Source organism: Rhinatrema bivittatum, chromosome 4 (genome assembly GCF_901001135.1).
Source record: "Rhinatrema bivittatum chromosome 4, aRhiBiv1.1, whole genome shotgun sequence".
NCBI classification, from domain to species: Eukaryota; Metazoa; Chordata; class Amphibia; order Gymnophiona; family Rhinatrematidae; genus Rhinatrema; species Rhinatrema bivittatum.
The window spans coordinates 288,481,664-288,494,843 of NC_042618.1; the positions used below are offsets into that span (position 1 = coordinate 288,481,664).

Consider the following 13,180-nt stretch of genomic DNA (forward strand, 5'->3'; position numbering starts at 1 on the left):
AGCAATTTCAGGAACAGCTACAAATCCTGGTTCACAAAGGTTTTGAAGCGGGGAAGCATGAAATAAGATACTCTTATGACAACTTCGACACCACTTCCAGGGTTTCGGGCCATTTCTGCAAGAGGATGGGCCCTGGCTTAAGTCTTCAGACTTGCGCCCTGAAGTACAAGACAGTTTGCCCGATCTGCCTTGCTTCGGAGACAATCTGTTTGGTGAACAGATCCAGCGGACGGTGGCGGAACTCAAGGAGCATCATGAGACCCTTTGCCCAACTCTCTCTGATGCCTTCTGAATATTCGACTAAACCATTTAGGAAGGACACCAAAAAGTCATTCTTCAGTCTAAAGAAATCCTATCCACCACCGTCTAGAAGTCGGTGGTGGATAGGACCTCAGCCGGGCCCTGCTTCCGGTTTTTGACTCCTGCATAGAGAGCAGCAGCCAGCTTCCGCTGCCATAGATACCGGTAGGAGGTCGATTATGCCATTTCAACAACATATGGCACACAATCACCTCGGACCAGTGGGTCCTTGCCATAATCTCTCAAGGTTATCACCTGAACTTTCTCTCCATCCCACCAGACTCCCCACATTGGCTGACGTGGGGAACATCAGACCATTCACTACTCCTGGATCAGGAAGTCTCCCTCCTCCTTCAATCCAGAGCAATCGAACCAGTGCCCTACTCCCAACAGGGCCTCGGGTTTTATTCCCGGTACTTTTTAATCCCCAAAAAGTCTGGCGGCGTTCGTCCAATTCTGGACCTGCGTGCCCTCAACAAGTACCTCCAATGAGAAAAGTTCAATATGGTAACCTTGGGTTCCCTCCTTCCTCTTCTGCAAAGAGGAGACTGGCTCTGCTCTCTAGACCTCCAGGCCGCGTATACACACATTGCGATAACTCCATCTCATCGCAGATTTCTGGTAAGCCCCAAGCACTATCAGTACCAAGTGCTCCCGTTAGGCCTAGCATCTGCTCCACGAGTTTTCACCAAGTGTCTCATAGTAGTAGCAGGCTTCCTCAGTACTCAAGGTGTCCACGTCTACCCCTATCTCGACGATTGGTTGATCAGGGCTCCCACTCAGCAAGCTGCTCTGTCGTCCCTACATCTTACCTTACACACTCTGATTTCGCTAGGATTTCCCATCAACTACGCGAAATCCTGCTTAGTCCCATCTCAAAATTTTGTCCTTCATAGGGGCAGACTTGGACACCTTTCAAGCAAAGGCTTTTCTACCTCGACAGTGAGCTCTCACTCTCATTTCTCTTGCACACCAGCTACAGTCTCAACACCATTCGACTGCACGAAACTTCCTCATCCTGCTGGGACACATGGCGTCCTCGGTGCAGGTTACCCCGATAGCCCGCTTGGCCATGAGAGTCATGCAGTGGACTCTACGGTCACAATGGACTCAATCCGTTCAACCTCTATCGACCGTTGTCCACATCTCCGACCCACTTCGTCAGTCTCTAGCTTGGTGGAAAAATCATATCAATCTTCTCCAAGGCCTGCCTTTCCAGGCCCCAAATCCTCAAATAACTCTTACCACCGATGCTTCCAACCTCGGCTGAGGAGCACATGTCGCCAATTTGTAAACCCAAGGAGCTTGGTCTCCAGAGGAAACCAAACACCAAATCAATTTCCTTGAGCTACGAGCAATCAGTTATGCTCTCAGGGTGTTTCGGGATTGCCTGTCCAACCAGGTCGTCCTGATCCAGACGGACAACCAGGTGGCCATGTGGTATATCAACAAGCAGGGAGGGACGGGTTCCTACCTACTGTGTCAGGAAGCTGCACAGATATGGGTGGAGGCCCTTTCCCACTCGATGTACCTCAGGGCCACCTACTTGCCGGGAGTGGACATTGTGTTGGCAGACAAGCTGAGTCGCACCTTTCAGCCACACGAGTGGTCTCTCAAACCCACAGTAGCGAACTCAATATTCCAACGTTGGGGTTATCCTCAAGTAGACCTCTTTGCGACACCTCAAAACCACAAAGTAGAGAACTTTTGCTCTCTCACTCGCAGGCAGCACTCACAACCAAGAGATGCATTTTCCCTCTCATGTGCCACCGGTCTCCTATATGCATTCCCTCCACTTCCACTTCTCTCGAAGACTCTCGTGACGTTACTTCAGGACAAGGGATCCTTGATCCTCATAGCTCCTCACTGGCCATGCCAAGTGTGGTTTCCAATTCTTCAGGACCTCTCCATTCGCACGCACATTCCCCTGGGGAAGGACCTGCTTCTGATCACCCAGAACGACGGGTGTCTACGCCACCCCAATCTTCAGGCCTTGTCCCTGACTACCTGGATATTGAAAGGCTAATTCTTCAGCTACTCAACCTTTCAGTACCAGTTTCCCGTGTCTTGATTGCTTCGCGGAAACCTTCCACAAGAAAATCTTATTTTTACAAATGGAACAGGTTTAAGTCATGAGGTTCCTCACTGTCACTTGATCTTTTTACCTGTTCCACCACGAAGTTTCTAGACTATCTCTGGCACTTATCAGAGTCAGGTCTAAAAACTTCTTCCATCAGGAAGCATGTCACTGCGGTAGCCACCTTCCATAAAGGTGTTGGGGATGCACCCATTTCTGTACAACCCCTTGTGACACACTTTTTGAAGGGCTTGCTCCACCTCAGACCTCCACTGCGCCCTCCAGCCCCTTCTTGGGACCTCAACCTGGTTTTGGGTCGGCTCCTGAAACCACCATTTGAGCCTCTCCAATCCTGTGATCTTCGATATCTCACATGGAAAGTGATTTTTCTTTTGGCAATCACATCCGCTCACAGAGTTAGTGAGTTACAGGCCCTAGTTGCCTATCTGCCGTACACTAAACTTCTGCACGACCAGGTAGTACTCCGCACTCACCCTAAGTTCTTGCCTAAGGTAGTATCGGAGTTTCACATTAATCAATCCATTATACTACCAACCTTCTTTCCCAGGCCCCATTCTAATCCAGGAGAACAGGATCTGCATACCCTTGCCTGCAAACGGGCTCTAGCATTCTATCTAGACCGTACAGCTGCCCACAGGAAAAGTACTCAATTGTTTGTTTCTTTCCATTCCACCAAATTGGAACAGCCTGTGGGTAAGCAGACTCTCTCCTCCTGGTTAGCGGACTGAATATCCTTTTGCTATCAGCAAGCAGGCATTCCACTTCAAAACCGTGTTAAAGCACACTCTGTCAGGGCCATGGCAACTTCAGTAGCGCACCTCGCTCGGTGCCGCTTCCTGATATTTGCAAGGCTGCTACCTGGAGTTCTCTCCATAACTTTACAGCCCAATATTGCTTAGACAAGGCTGGAAGACAAGATTCCATCTTCGGCCAGTCTGTCTTGCACAAGCTTTTTGCAGCTTGATGTACCAACACCCTTTCGCCTGCCCATTAAGGTTCAGGATGACCTCTACCAAATTTCCACCCCAATTGTTGTGCCTGTTGCACGTCTTTGGATACATTTGGTGCATACTCTGACATCCTCAGCTTGGTACTCACCCATATGTGAGGACTACCATCCTGCTTGTTCTGTGAGAAAGCAAATGTTGCTTACCTGTAACAGGTGTTCTCACAGGACAGCAGGATGTTAGTCCTCATGAAACCCGCCTGCCACCCCGCGGTGTTGGGTTCGTTACGTTTTCTTATTTTATTTTTTGGCACTTCCTGTAGCTTTAAACAAGACTGAAGGGGAACCCCTGCTGGCTGCAGGTTTAGTGCCATGCTGGGCATGCCCAGTAGATGCCAGTCAAAGTTCTAGAAACTTTGACAAAAGTGTTCCGTGATTGGGCTCCATCCTGTGATGTCACCCATATGTGAGGACTAACATCCTACTGTCCTGTGAGAACACCTGTTACAGGTAAGCAACATTTGCTATATTATACTCAAAAAGACAGATCACTTATTTAATAGCTAATCCTCATATTAATTAACTATACAATCATGTATGAGGATACATTAACTACATCCCACATAGTTTTTAAAACTGTTTATTTCTTTATATTTTTCACAGTCTTTTTATCAATAACATCCACATAGCAGAATACCTTCTTACTATAACATAAACCCACCCTAAAATCATTACAAACTTTGTTTCTCAAAAGAGCCCACCTCTCTGAAAAATGTCTGTGTTTATCTTCTCCATAAAGTCAAGCTCAATCAAGTTGTAACATTCTTCCTTTCTCCAATTGAACCAAACTTCAAACCTTCTATTTTTTACCAGGCTTATTCACAGATGTGTTCACAGACGTAATCACAAAGGTTCACACACCCCCAATATAAAGACCTCGATGTTTCACCAACCAAACGGCTTCATCAGGGAGAACTTTAAAAACAATTTTCATACTATCTTAAAAACATAAAATTACACATTCAAAAACTTTTCACATTTTCCCACACCTCCCATATTTCCCCATACATCAAATCTTATACTCACACAAAAAAGTATCTCGACTGAGCTTTAGGCTCTATTCAATTTTTACCTTACACTTTCATGTTACAGACATCATTCTATGACTAGAAATTCAAAAAACATGCACCATAAATAATTTGTTCTTATCCTATCTCACATCAATTTATCAAAGAAAAAGAGATTAATCTCTCACAGAGCTTACCATTGCATTCCCCGAGAGATTCGCCTTAACTCAGGCTGCAATCGCCATTACTGGCTGCTTCATCTTTTCAAAAGGGCGACACAGACGCCGCGGCTGCACATTGAGTTTTAACCACTCCCGAAAACATCCAGGTCCTGCACGTCACTATGCGTCTTAAACTTTATCCACTCCCAAAGGGACATCCGGGTACTGTACGTGATGACGAAACTTCCTACGTGCTAGTTTATATCTCCTTCCATAATACACTTCAAAAAAAGTTATACCTCTTATCCTGATTTTTTTCTAATTATTTAATTTTTAATACTTTGACAAAAGTGCTCCGTGATTAGGCTCCATCCTGTGATGTCACCCATATGTGAGGACTAACATCCTGCTGTCCTGTGAGAACACCTGTTACAGGTAAGCAACATTTACTATCTCAACAAGCAAGGGGGCACAGCTTTGCCAAGAGGCGGCACAAATCTGGGCCTGGGCTCTCTCACATTCCATGCTGCTGAGAGCCACCTACCTGGCGGGCACAAAGAATGTAATGGCAGACCATCTCAGCCAGACCTTTCATCCCCATGAATGGTCCCTGGATCCCTCTGAAGCGAACAGATGTTTCCACCAGTGGGGTTGCCTGGACATCGATCTCTTTGCGTCCTTTCACAATGGCAAAGTAGGCCGCTTCTACTCTCTGCGCCGCAACCGCAAAACACCACCGATGGATACTTTCGCCCACTTGTGGAGCACGGGTCTACTATACGCATACCCTCCTATTCTATTCATCAGCAAGACTCTCGTGAAGTTACGTCAGGACCGGGGCGCAATGATCCTCATAGCCCCTTATTGGCCGCGACAAATTTGGTTCCCCATTCTTCGTCTGGGCACGGCGCCCTCATAACACAGAACCACGGAGTGTTGCGTCATCCGAACCTCTAGTCTCTGTCTCTGACAGCCTGGATGTTGAAAGGTTAATTTTACAATCCCTTGACCTTTCCACTGGTGTCTGCCAGGTCCTCTTAGCTCACGAAAGCCTTCTACTCGAAAATCTTACAAAACCAAGTGGAAAAGGTTCTCCTTGTGGTGCACGCTAAAAGGTCTAGATCCCTTTTCCTGCCCCACAACAAGGCTCCTAGACTACCTCTTGCACCTCTCGGAGTCTGGCCTACAAACTTCCTCCATCAGGGTTCATATAAGTGCCATAGACGCTTACCATAAAGATGTAGGAGGTGCCCCAATTTCGGCGCAACCCCTTATGGGGCAGTTTAATGCGGGCTTACTACAAATTAAGCCTCTACTGCGTCCCCCAATTGCAGCATGGGATCTCAATGTTGTGCTGACAGGGCTCATGCGACCTCCATTCGAGCCTTTACATTCCTGCGAGCTATGACATCTCACTTGGAAAGTTATTTTTCTAGTGGCTATAACATCAACTCGCAGAGTCAGTGAGCTACAGGCACTGGTAACGTACCCACCTTACACAAGATTTCTCCATGACTATGTAGTGCTCCGCACTCACCCTAAATTATTGCCAAAGGTGGTATCTGATTTCCACTTAAATCAATCCATAATACTGCCCACCTTTTTTCCGAGACCTCACTCACACCCAGGTGAGCGGGCTCTACATTCCTTGGACTGTAAACGTGCGCTCGCCTTTTATTTGGACCGCACTGCAGCCCATAGACAGTCCACCCAATTCTGTCTCCTTTGATAAGATAAGACTGGGCGTTACGGTGGGCAAGCAGACCCTGTCCACCTGGCTGCTGGACTGTATTTCCTTCTGCTACCAACAAGCAGGCCTTTCCGCTAGAGGGATGCGTAAAAGCGCATTCGGTCAGAGCCATGGCAATGTCAGTAGCGACTTCTGTTCAGTGCCCATTGCCGACATCTGTAGAACTGCAACTTGAAGCTCTCTTCATACCTTCGCAGCTCATTACTGTCTGGACAAAGCTGGCAGGCAGGACTGCATCTTTGGCCAGTCTGTACTGTGTAATTTGTTTCCAGTTTAGTAACCCAACTCTTCCTACCTACACCCACTATGAATTTCAGGCTGCCCTTCGTAACCAACAGCACCCCAGTTGTTGTGCATGTTGCACATTGTTGTGTGCTGTTTGGTTGACTCTACATAAGAACATGCCATACTGGGTCAGACCAAGGATCCATCAAGCCCAGCATCCTGTTTCCAACAGTGGCCGGTCTAGGCCATAAGAACCTGGCAAGTACCCAAAAATTAAGTCTATTCCATGTTACTGTTGCTAGTAATAGCAGTGGCTATTTTCTAAGTCAACTCAATTAATAGCAGGTAATGGACTTCTCCAAGAACTTATCCAATTCTTTTTTTAAACACAGCTACACTAACTTCACTAACCACATCCTCTGGCAACAAATTCCAGAGTTTAATTGTGCATTGAGTGAAAAAGAACTTTATCCCAGGACAAGCAGGATGCTAGTCCTCACATATGGGTGACATCAGTAATGGAGCCCTATATGGAAAAACTTCTGTCAAAGTTTCTAGAAACATTTGACTGGCACAGTGTGCCCACTGAGCATGCTCAGCATGCTATGATATTCCTGGCCACAGGGGTCTCCCTTCAGTCTTCTTTTTTCCGTGGAGCCGTTAGCCTCGCGGTTATTTGGAGTCCTATGAGGTGATTTTTCACCACATAATAAATTTAAGAAAATTCTTTGAAAACCTATAGAACCGCAGGGGTCTCCCGTTTTTCATCGTACGCGGTAAGTTTTCTTGCGGTATCGTACGATCCCATACCGTTTATTTCATCTGCAAGTTGTCGATGGCTGTCCGACTTCGCCATGGCCTCGGGTTTTAAAAAATGCCCGGCTTGTTCCTGCACAATGTCCATCACGGACCCACGCTTAGAGTGTGTTATTTGCCTCGGCGAGGAACACGATGTTTTAACATGTACTAAGTGTGCCGAGATGACGCCGAAAGGCAGAAAACTCCGTATGGAAAAAATGGGGCATCTTTTCCGACTACAACTGATGCCTTCCACGTCAACATCAACGCAGTCGTCTCCGGCTGAAGCAACTTGTAAGGTTCTCCTTAAAAAGAAAAAAACGGACAAAGCGGGAGATAGACCATCACCGACTCCGTCAAGGTCCTCCATGCGCTCGATGTCAACCACCGAAGGTAAACAAAAACTTCGGCATCGACATCGGAGGTCACACAAGTCAGACACCGACCCAATATCAGGTAGTTCATCGAGGGACTCGGGATCAGCACTGAAGAAACCTCGGGGACCGGACGTTACACAGAGGCGATCCCCACCGATATCGGTGCCGGGAACCGTATCCCCACAGGGCTTTGTGGAGGTACCGGTATCGCCTTCGCTGCCTTCCCCCATAGCTACTCTGGTTTCACCAGCTATGTGTGCGGAACTGGACGGATATATCCGCCAGGCAGTACGGGATGCGCTCCTCGATACGATGCCAGCTCCAACTCATCCATGGGGCCATCGGCATCACCATTGTCAGTGCTACCGGTTCCATCGACACCACCTCCGATTCCATTACCGGTGCATCCGACACCATAGATGCCACCACCTGCGCATCCACCAATGATACCGTCGATGCCAGTGCCGGATCTATCATTTTTGGCACCAGTAATGGCAAAACTAGACACCCTTATTGGTGCCATTCCATCAAAACCTCTGGAGAAACCAGTACCAACTCCAATTGAGGAAGAACCACCGATCCCAGAACCAATCCCGGGTCCATCAGGGATTCCACGCTCCCACCCACCAGTATCACCGTCTTTTCCATCAAAACCGATGGAACATCCATCGATGCCAAAAGGAGTTAGACCCTTGACGCCTCTTGGATCTCATACCCCGGATACCTGGCAAGATACAGACACTGATACCTCCTCAGAGGAAATTCTTTCTGAACCGTCTCCTCCAGAGGAAAGAAGAAAATCTCCTCCGGAAGACCTTTCCTTCTCAAGTTTTGTGAAAGAGATGGCTGAGACCATACCCTTTCAATTACAAACTGAAGAAGATGCCAGACAAAAGACCCTAGAAGTGCTCCAGATTGTGGATCCACCTAAGGAGGTCTTAGCTATTCCAGTGCATGAGGTCCTTACTGAACTTTTACAAAGATCATGGGAGCATCCCTGTTCCATCCTCCGGTAAACAAAAGGACTGATGCGGCGTATTTAGTCCAGCACACTCCTGGTTTCCATAAGACACAGCTACCTCACTATTGAGTGGTAGTTGAGTCAGCGCAAAAGAGATCAAAACGAGTGAAGACTCACTCTTCTACTCCACCAGGCAAAGACAACAGATTCCTAGACAACATTGGCAGAAAGATGTTTCAAGGGTCTATGTTGGTTTCCCGGATTGCGGCCTACCAATTATATATGACCCAATACCAACGAAACCTATGGAAACAGATACAAGAGCTCTCCGAATCTCTCCCTCAACAGTTTCAGGAGTCTTTCTTATCCTTAATTCACAAAGGCCTAGAAGCGGGTAAACATGAGGTCCATGCAGCATATGACTCTTTCGAAACAACATCTAGAATGTCAGCTACCAGAATCAGTGCTCGAAGATGGGCTTGGCTCAAAGCATCTGATTTGAGGCCCAAGATACAGGACAAACTGGCTGATCTCCCTTGCTTGGGAAACAACTTGTTTGGGGACAAAGTGAAGGAAGCTGTTTCCATCTTTAAAGAGCATTCGGAGACTCTCAAACAACTGTCCGCTGTCCCTCAAGAGTCTCAAGCATCAAAGAGGCTGCCCAGAAAAGAATCAAAACGCTCATATTACAGACCAAGGTGTTATTATCCTCCTCCTGCCCGTGGTCGCTCCTCTAGACCAGCTCAACGGTTGCAGCCCAGGCAGTCAAGAGCAACCAGGCCTCAACCCCCTCCTCAGACAGCATCCACTTCGGGGTTTTGAACGGTATCCAGGGAATAGCAGTCTATCTCCCAATCCAGCACCAGAATTACCAGTAGGGGGACGGATAACATTTTTTCACCACAATTGATCATCCATCACCATGGACCAATGGGTACTCTCCATTATAACTCAAGGGTACCACTTGGATTTTCTCGCCGTCCCAAATGACACTCCTCCCACCTCGTTTTGGACAGCAAACAACCAGTCCACACTTCTACAAGCAGAATTATCCACCCTTCTGAGTGCCAGGGCCATGGAACCAGTTCCCCGGTCTCAGCGGGGCAGAGGATTCTACTCCCATTATTTCCTCATTCCAAAGAAAACAGGAGGCCTACGTCCCATTCTAGATCTCAGAAATCTCAACAAATTCCTAAGAAAAGAAAAATTCAGAATGGTGTCTCTGGGAACCCTGTTGCCTCTGCTTCAAACAGGAGATTGGCTCTGTTCTCTGGATCTTCAAGATGCTTATGCTCACATTCCCATATTCCCTCCTCATTGAAAGTACCTTCGATTCCTAGTGGGTACTCAACATTATCAATACAAAGTTCTACCAATCGGCCTCGCCTCAGCACCTCGGGTGTTCACAAAATGTCTAGCAGTTGCAGCAGCCTACTTGAACAAACAGAGCGTACACGTATTTCCTTATCTGGACGATTGGCTGGTAAGGAGCTCTCAATTCTCTCAAACTCACAATAAATCTGCTCCACTCCTTGGGATTTCTCATCAATTACCAGAAATCCTACTGTACGCCGTCTCACCTGTTGCAATTCATCGGAGCAGAATTAAACACCATAACGGCAAAGGCTTTTCTTCCAAAGGACCATGCACAGACACTAGCTTCTTTAGCAAGCTCTCTACAAAGGAGCACACGAATAACAGCGCATCAATGTCTCACCTTATTGGGGCACATGGCCTCCACAGTCCACGTCACTCCTATGGCCAGATTAGCCATGAGACTCACTCAATGGACACTCAAAAGGCAATGGATACAAGCCATTCAACCAATGTCTTACCCGATTCACATAACGCGGGAGCTACAGTCTTCGCTCCTATGGTGGATGAACATAGACAACTTGCTCAAGGGCCTACCCTTTCAACAACCAGCTGCACAAGTAACGTTAAGTACAGATGCATCCACCTCAGGCTGGGGAGCACACATCAGCCATTTACAGACCCAAGGTACTTGGACAAGCTTCGAAGCTACATTTCAGATAAACGTCTTAGAGCTTCGAGCTATACGTTATGCGCTGCATGCGTTCAAGGACTACCTTTCCCACAAGACTGTTCTGATCCAAACGGACAACACAGTAGCCATGTGGTTCATCAATAAACAGGGAGGTACGGGCTCGTATCTCCTCTGTCAGGAAGCTGCACAGATTTGGAACTGGGCCCTGACTCACTCAATGTTCTTCTGTGCCACTTATCTGGCAGGAATCCACAACATTTATTTTATTTATTTATTTATTTAGAGTTTTTATATACCGGCAATCATGAAAACATATCTTGCTGGTTTACATCGAACAGGAGTGCATTATAAACAAAAAACTAGAACTGTGGTGTCCGAAAGTACAGTTACATTTAACAAGGGTAGCCGAACTTGGAGAAGGAAGAAGAGAGGAGAGAAAAGAGATGGTTAAACAATATACAATTTAAATATAGTATACAGAATAAATGTTATATACAAGAGGAGTGGAGTTTTAGGAGTCATTGGAATGTGTCATTGGGTTGTGTCCGGAAATGCTTGTTTGAATAACCAAACAAGCATTTCCGGACACAACCCAATGACACATTCCAATGACTCCTAAAACTCCACTCCTCTTGTATATAACATTTATTCTGTATACTATATTTAAATTGTATATTGTTTAACCATCTCTTTTCTCTCCTCTCTTCTTCCTTCTCCAAGTTCGGCTACCCTTGTTAAATGTAACTGTACTTTCGGACACCACAGTTCTAGTTTTTTGTTTATAATGCACTCCTGTTCGATGTAAACCAGCAAGATATGTTTTCATGATTGCCGGTATATAAAAACTCTAAATAAATAAATAAATAAAATAAATGTTGTGGATTCCTGCCAGATAAGTGGCACAGAAGAACATTGAGTGAGTCAGGGCCCAGTTCCAAATCTGTGCAGCTTCCTGACAGAGGAGATACGAGCCCGTACCTCCCTGTTTATTGATGAACCACATGGCAGATCGACTCAGTCGTCAGTTCCAACCACACGAATGTCGTCAGTTCCAACCACACGAATGTCGTCAGTTCCAACCACACGAATGGTCCCTGGATCCCTCAGTAGCATCCAGGATCTTTCAACGTTGGGGTCATCCAACATTAGACCTCTTTGCATCACACCTCAATCACAAAGTGGACAAGTTCTGTCCTCTACACAAACAGAAGAACCAACCAGCCAAGGACGCCTTTGCTCGCCCTTGGAACTCAGGCCTACTATACGCGTATCATCCGATACCGCTTATAACCAAAACTCTAGTGAAGCTACAACAGGACGGGAGCCATGATTATCATAGCCCCTTATTGGCCTCGACAAGTATGGTTTCCAATACTCTTCAATCTTTCGATCAGGGATCCAATTCGTCTGGGAGTAGCTCCCACTCTCATAATTCAGGATCAGGGGCGGTTGCACCATCCCAACCTTCAGTCCCTATCCCTGACAGCATGGATGTTGAAAGCTTAATTTTGCAACCACTCAATCTTCCATCCAATGTATCTCAAGTGCTTATAGCTTCACGTAAACCTTCAACACGAAAGAATTGTTCTTTGAAATGGAAAAGGTTTACTTTGTGGTGCAGCCAAAAAACTATTGATCCTTTCACCTGCCCCACTACTTCTTTACTAGACTACTTATACCATCTTTCAGACTCTGGTCTCAAGACTTCATCTGTTAGAGTACATTTAAGTGCAATCTCAGCTTATCACAACAAGATGGGAGATGCACCTATATCATCACAACCTCTTGTCAGTAGATTTATGAGAGGTTTAACTCACCTTAAACCATCAATTCGGACACCTGTCCCAGAATGGGACCTTAATCTGGTGTTAACAAGGCTCATGCGTTCTCCATTTGAACCCATGAATTCCTGTGATCTCAAATTTCTCACATGGAAGACTATCTTCCTCATAGCCATTACATCAGCTAGAAGGGTTAGTGAGTTAAAAGCACTTGTCACGTACTCACCCTACACGAAATTCCTAAATGACAGAGTTTTCTCCGTACACATCCAAAATTCCTACCCAAGGTGGTTACGGAATTCCACTTGAACCAATCCATAGTTTTACCCACATTCTTTCCAAGGCCTCATTCTCACCCAGGAGAACAGGCCTTACATACCTTGGACTGTAAACGTACTCTATCTTTTTACTTAAACCGCACTACAGCCCAAAGGAAATCCAATCAACTTTTTGTTTCTTATGACCCAAACAAACCGGGTAAAGCAGTGGGTAAGCATACTCTATCCAATTGGCTAGCAGATTGCATAAAGTTTTGCTACGAGAAGGCAGGCCTTCCTCTCCAAGGGCGAGTAAAGGCACATTCAGTAAGAGCAATGTCAACATCAGTAGCACACTATCGTTCAGTGCCAATAGCTGACATATGTAAAGCCGCAACATGAAGTTCCCTTCACACCTTTGCGACTCACTACTGTCTCGACAAGAAAGGAC

General features: G+C 46.4%; 1 protein-coding gene across 2 annotated transcripts in view; it reads left to right on the top strand.

Annotated features, from left to right (window-relative positions):
* The window catches only part of FGFR1OP2 (FGFR1 oncogene partner 2), a 136,796-nt gene that overhangs the window by 96,177 nt on the left and 27,439 nt on the right, over window positions 1-13,180 (top strand). The gene's annotated exons all lie outside the window — the stretch shown is intronic.